Consider the following 7,096-nt stretch of genomic DNA (forward strand, 5'->3'; position numbering starts at 1 on the left):
CTTGCTCTTCTGATTGCCACCTTTTCTATCCCCTTCCAGGAAACTATCCGATGCTGTTTCATAGGAACCTGGCACGGTCTTGGAGTTTGTTAACTATTCCCTGTCCAGCCTGTATCTCATTGCCATGTTGGATCAGTTCATTTCTCATCCCAGTAAGGTCTTCTATCCTGGCTGCACATCAGATTGTAAATTGGTGCCCTCAACTCACATTAACATTATTTGAGCGCTGAGTTCTGTTTGATTATTTGCAGTTATCCAGTAAGTGCCCTTTCCATAGTTACCTTAATCCCTTAAATCGCCAGTGTAATTATCAATCCCTCCTTGATGTTAATAACTACATGGACACTCTATTTTATAGGGAGTGGTCTGTGTTTCTCAGTTCACTTTATTGATTTTTGAAGCTTCACGATCCAAAGGTAAATGCAAATATTTACTCAAAGCTAAACTTTCCTTCACCATTGCATCCAGTGGAAAGCAGTCAATCATCTAATTACATAAAAGTTTTAAGAGCATCCATTATAATCCAGGCCTGTCACTTTGTATAAAGCACCAACAAACCAAAACTCAACAATCGTAAAGTGTACAAAAAGAGAAAGAAACCCTTTGACTTTTCTGATTCTGAGACAACCTGACCTTTCCCCAAGGAGAAGCACCAACCGGTCTCCAGCATGAATGATCATAGGATCATACAGCACAGAAGGAAGTCATTCGGCCCATCATGCAGGCTGTTTGAAAAAGCCACCCAATTAACAGAGCCAATCAGCCACTGACGGATGCAGGGAGCACATTGCTGGTGTCACTGAGTCACCAACATGAGAAGTTGAGTCTGGTAGATTTGGTGAACAGCTTTCAACAACTTGCATTTATATAGCATCTTTAACGTAGTAAAATATCCCAAGGCGCTTCATAGGAGCGTTATCAGAAAAAAATTGACACCGAGTCACATCATGAGGTATTTGGAAGGTAAGCTTGGTCAAAGAGATAGGTTTTAAGGAGCGTCTTAAAGGAGGAGAGAGAGGCGGAGCGGTTTAGGGAGGGAATTCCAAAGCTCACGGCCTAGACAACTGAAGGCACGGCCGCCAATGATCACTATAAGGAGCAGCATTTTGATAATTCTCTTGATATGAAGGATGTATCATGGATTAGGCTCAAGTTTTTCAAAGGACTCTCCTTTAATGGGATTTAGGATGCTACACCAATGATGGGGTCTAAAGATTGTTATCCAATGATACTATCACCCATTAGTTATGAAACAGAAATATAGCACACTCAGCACACTAGACTAATATTAATCTAAACTAACCGCACTTTGCGGTTGTTGGAAGTCCTGGCCTGTTGAAGAAATGCCCCCGTTTCGCTAAACAGGAAAATCTAGGCGAATATATTTAATTGAGGTTTGAGTGTTTTGAACGGTTGGTGATGGAGGTCCAAAACTCCATGTAGGAGAAAGGAAAAGAAGGATATTCTGACAGGATGACATGAAGAGGGGTAGGAGGAGGCTCATGTGGAGCATAAATGCCAGCATAGACCAGTTGGGCCAAATGGCCTGTTTCTGTGCTGTAGATTCTATGTAATTCTATGTAATAAATCTCTTGGATACTGCTGTGAGCAACCCAGGAGAAAAATCATAGGGGCATTAAAGAAAATGGCATGTTTTTTTCTTTGAACACTTTCGTTTGTCAGTTATAAAAATATTGATTAGGATAAAAGGCTGTTTGACCAGTTGGAGGCAAGAAGTCATGTGATGAAACCTCCAGGGATATGTCTAACCAGAGTTGACAACCCATATTAGTAAGTCAATAATACGCAGAGCGATGGGGGAAATTTCCTCTGTGTGCTACAGGGTAAATTTTATGAGGCTTTGTTTTCCCCTCCACGCAGCCTGCACACACTGGGGAATTGCAGTCTCTCTTTTTCCCTTTTCATTATGCAATGTGTTTGCCCTTATTCGCACTCCATTGCTCCATGTCCTCTAAAGGTCAAACGCTGATCCCTTGCTTGTAATTCCTGAAACAAGACCAGCTCCTTCCATTCCCCCCCATTATTTTGGTGGCATTATTTACATTGAATTTACACAGCACAGAAACAGGCCGTTCGGCCCAACTGGTTAATGTCGGTGTTTATGCTCCACACGAGCCTCCTCCCACCTTTCTTCATCTCACCCTATCAACATATCCTTCAATTCCTTTCTCCCTGACATGCTTATTTAGCTTCACCTTAAAGGCATTTATGCTATTTGCGTCAACTACTCCATCTGGCAGTGAGTTCCACATTCTTACCACTCTTTGGTAAAGAAGTAAATCTCGTCATGTAGTTACAGGATGCAATAAAGTACATCAGCTCAGCAATTAACAATTCAAGATTTGCACTTTTACTGGTGAAATGGATGAAGTTGCAGAATGGGAACCCCAGAAACATTGGTAAAGATCCCGGAATCCTTGTAATAAAAAGGGAATTGAATCTACTCAGTGGCCCTGCTAATAATAGATGTAAAGAAGTGGCCTGCACTGCCTATTGACTGTATAGTTTATTCAGTATTGTGATTGCAACCACATTCTGATGAGGGTGCCTGAACCCAGCACAGAATCGGTGTTTAACGTCCAATTAATAATAAGTGTGGACACAGCCTTGATGTCAGTCTTGGGAGAAACTAAACAAAAAAAAAATCCACACATTTTATTTTTGGGTCAAAGCATTCTCTTCTTTTTTTTTATCCATGTTTCAAATCTGTAAAAGCCACCTGCCCCCTCAGCTGTCTGCTCCACGGTTCCAAGTTGGTTGTGGTTTTAAAACTCAATTAGGAACGAGCAACAAAAAATTGGGGTCTTTGATTCTTGGGAGAAATAAAGGGGAAGGGTGAGACTGGGAGTTATATACAGTGCACTGTACAAACTTAAATAGGTGAGACAGATTGCGGGGGAGGGGGAGGGGGAGGTCGCACATCCCATAATTTCCCACATTACAACAGCGACTGCATTTCAAAAAGTACTTCATTGGCTGTAAAGCAATTTGGGATGTCCTGAGGTCGTGAAAGGTGATATAGAAATGCAAATCTTTCTTTATTTTCTATGACCACCTACTTTCACCTCCATGACATCGCCCGTCTCCGCTCCTGCCTCAGCTCATCTGCTGCTGAAACTCTCATCCATGCCTTTGTTACCTCGAGGCTCGACTATTCCAATGATCTTCTGGCCGGTCTCCCACCTTCCACCCTCCATAAAATTGAATTCATCCAAAACTCTGCTGCCCGTATCCTAACTCGCACCAAGTCCCGTTCACCCATCACCCACTGTGCTCACTGACCTACATTGGCTCCCGGTCCGGGAACGCCTCGATTTTAAAATTCTCATCCTTGTTTTCAAATCCCTCCATGGCCTCGCCCCTCCCTATCTCTGTAACCTCCTCCAGCCCTACAGCCCTTCAATTCTGGCCTTTTGCACAAGCCTGATTTTCATCCCTCCACCATTGGCGGTCGTGCCTTCAGCTGCCTCGGCCTTCAGCTCTGGAATTCCCTCCCTAAACCTCTCCGCCTCTCTCTCCTCCTTTCAGACACTCCTAAAACCTACCTCTTTGACCAAGCTTTTGGTCACCTGTCCTAATATCTCCTTATGTGGCTTGGTGTCAAGTTTTGTTTGATAATCGCTCCTGTGAAGCACCTTGGGACGTTTTACCACGTTAAAGGCACCATATAAATGCAAGTTGTTGTTGGTGCTCTCGGTCTCCTGAGTTATTTACTGCCACTTTCACATTGATAAGCACCCGAAACCACTTTGCATCAGTGGGAATAGTCGGAGTGTAACTGCACTCTTAGTAGCTAGTGGGGAAAGAGTTAAATACATTGTTTGAAAGCAGCTTCCAAAAAGCGACAATTGAATGTTGATTTTCTGAAGGATTTTCGAGACGTAACAGGGCTCTAGGACAATGGGACATTCAGCTCCAAACTGAGAATGTGCATTTACACTCAAATCCACGTGACTGTTCAACAGCCTGAAGAGTTTTATGGAGGAACAGAATAAAATCTGCCTGTGCTGTTTATTTAACTTTAGCATTATGTATTCTATTCCTTACACGCCCCCTAGGCAACCAATCTAATAAGTCCCAACGTCAGCAGCTGTCAAAGAAATGGGGTCAATTATTTCTGCTTTGGGAAAGAATAGCAGTGGATTTGAGTCCTCCATCGACGGTTTTTGCATATGGATTTGGCTGGAATAAAGGCACTATTGATATTAGTGCGGGAATTAGTGATTTTGATTTTATTACTGGGATTACTGCGCTGTAACTCGTATTCTTGCCCTACAAAAGCACCGATAGGAGTTTGGAACAAACCCTGACATCCCCCAGCTCGCAGACTGGATGAAAACATGTTGCACCTGCTGGGTCACTTGACCCCATTTGGGGAGGGGAGGGGTGGTTGGGGGTTGGGGAGATTCATTCCCGTCGCACAGCTCCTCAATGAGTGATTCGTCTCCGGTTATTGCAGAAGGGGAGTAATTAAATCTAAAATAGGAATTAAAGAATCAAGACACGGCCTGTTCCCGCTGGATGTTTGCATTAATGAGGCTGCTGTTTAAGTCCAACAGAATGAAGCTGTTCAGCAGCCAAATCCCTCCCGTCCCAGTGCCACAATGTTCCAGTGCCATTAGCGCCAGCTCAGCTGTATTTAAAACAAGGAGGAGAAATGAGCCCTTGCTGGGGGAGTGTGGAGGGGCTTAAAACAACTGACCGGGTCCCAGCAGGGCCCAGGATCACAACTATAACCGAAACCCACGCCCGTCCCGCTGGCCGCTGCAAATTGCCGTCACTTTCGGTGATACAGCTCAGTGAGGGAAGGAATTGCTCAGGTGACTGTGGAGAAATTGTCAAGACCTCAGCATCCAAGTGAAATGCGTGGCCTTAAAAGATCAAGGAAATTTGGGCGTAAGTGAGTTACGAGTCAGTAGAATACGCCCAAATCTCCTCGATCTTTTACATAGAATTACATAGAACATACAGCACAGAAACAGGCCATTCGGCCCAACAGGTCCATGCCTGTGTTTATGCTTCACATGAGCCCCCTCCCTCCCTGCAGTCATCTACCGATGCATCTCCACCCCAAATAATGGCCCCACTCCCGGGTTACACAGCTTTACACGCAAGTTTCCTGCAATTGCTCGAAGTCTATCTTCAAATTACGACCAGGTTTTCAGGTGCAGAAGGAAATACAATCATTTTTCTGATGTTTTCTTGCCATCTTTTGAGCGTTTTAAAAAAAAACGTATCCTCATTGAAACCTGCTCTGTATTTTCTGTTTCTTTTAATTCATTTTTATAGCATCAGAGAATTGAAAAGCTTCCCCGATTGCAGGTTCTTAAACACCCCGTGCCTGATGTGTACGAATGATGGTTAAATGAATTGAAACACTTAAAGAAGAGAAGTATATGGTGTCAGTTCAGCACTTTCCTTGAGCCCGGATTGTTTACGCTAATTTCCGCCCATTTTTACGGTCAGGCGTTTGCTAATGAGATTGCCAGGAAAATTGAGCATAACTTGACATCGGCAGAATGGGCATGGGAATGAGCGTAATTTTGGTGCAATTTCCAGGTTGCACCCTCCCCCCCATAGGAAATTCCAGGTCCAACTGTTTACAATGAATGGGCTAGTGCCCATGTGTCAGAATGCAGCACGTTAAGTGCGAGTTCACCAATTGTCGCGATTGAACTTTCTACCTAATTTGTTTAAAGGGTTAATTCCTCTGCTAAAATAGTAGAAAGAGAAATTTCAATTGAACACATTAAATTTTGTACGCCAGTATTCGATGGCGTAATCTCAAGGCCTCTTTTTTTGAATGTGTTTGCGATGTTGCTACATACAGACTGACGGATTCCCCAGTTTTCCAGTTAATTATTTGCAACATTTATCTGCAAGTTTTTCTGATTTCAGGAATAAATCTTAGCTTGGTCAGTGTGATGGGGTTACCCTGCTGGCAAAGTGTAGTTGTCATTAATTTTCCTCTGTTGGAAATAGGCTTTTTTGATGGTTTTGACACACCCATCATCCCTGTGCTCGCTGACCTACATTGGCTCCCGGTACCGCAATGTCTCGAATTTAAAATTCCCCTCCTTGTTTTCAAATCCCTCTAGGGCCTCACCCCCTCCCTATCTCTGTAACCTTCTCCAGCCCTAAAACCCTCCGAGATCACTGCGTTTCTCAATGCGCATCCTCGATTTCCTTCGTCCCACCATTGGCGGCCGTGCCTTCAACCATCGAGGCCCTAAGCTCTGGAATTCCTCCCCTAAACCTCTTCGCCTCTCTAGCTCTCTCCCCTCCTCTAAAACGCTCCTTAAAACCTACCTCTTTGATCAAACTTTTGGTCACCTGTCCCAATATCTCCTTACGTGGCTCAGTCTCAAATGTTGTTTGTTAATCGCTCCTGTGAAGCGCCTTGGGACGTTTTACTACGTTAAAGGTGCTGCATAAATGCAAGTTATTGTTGTCTTGCATGTGATGACATCAAATGCAATTTCGATAAAAGGTGGCTGTACAGGAAGTTTAATCTTCTGGATGACGACCGATTCAGTTCCAAGCAACTTTGCACAAAGGAAATCTACTTTTACAATCGGACAGTCAAACCAGGAATCATACCAATAACCAGCCTTGTACACACAGGGTGTAAAGGGACTGAGCAGTTTAGAAGCAGTAAAGGGCCTTGCCAGCACAGTAATTTGTATCTAGTAGCTTATTGTCAAGAGAACTTTTGTACCAGTTTGTTACTCTCTTACCAGTTTGCTGCATTACACAGATGTTTGGAAAAGTTAGTATGGTTTAAACTACCAATATCCGTGGTTTCTGTACTGATTTTAAGGTGTGGGAACTACCCTCAATTAAAGTTTCTAAACCCCGGCCTTACTATAGTAGAGTTCAAATAATTTGTGGGAGTGAAATAGTGACATGGAGGGGGAAGTTGGAATATTGATACTGGAATAGTATTCGGCAATTCTGAAACATTCAACGTCAAAGAAAAACATCTTTTAAATATGGTTGACAGTCTAATGAACAGAAACCGCATTAAAGGAACAACATAGAACAGAGGCATGGTAGCTCATCAATGCAAAAACTG

The sequence above is a fragment of the Heptranchias perlo genome, chromosome 36 (assembly GCF_035084215.1).
Source record: "Heptranchias perlo isolate sHepPer1 chromosome 36, sHepPer1.hap1, whole genome shotgun sequence".
Classification (NCBI taxonomy): Eukaryota; Metazoa; Chordata; class Chondrichthyes; order Hexanchiformes; family Hexanchidae; genus Heptranchias; species Heptranchias perlo.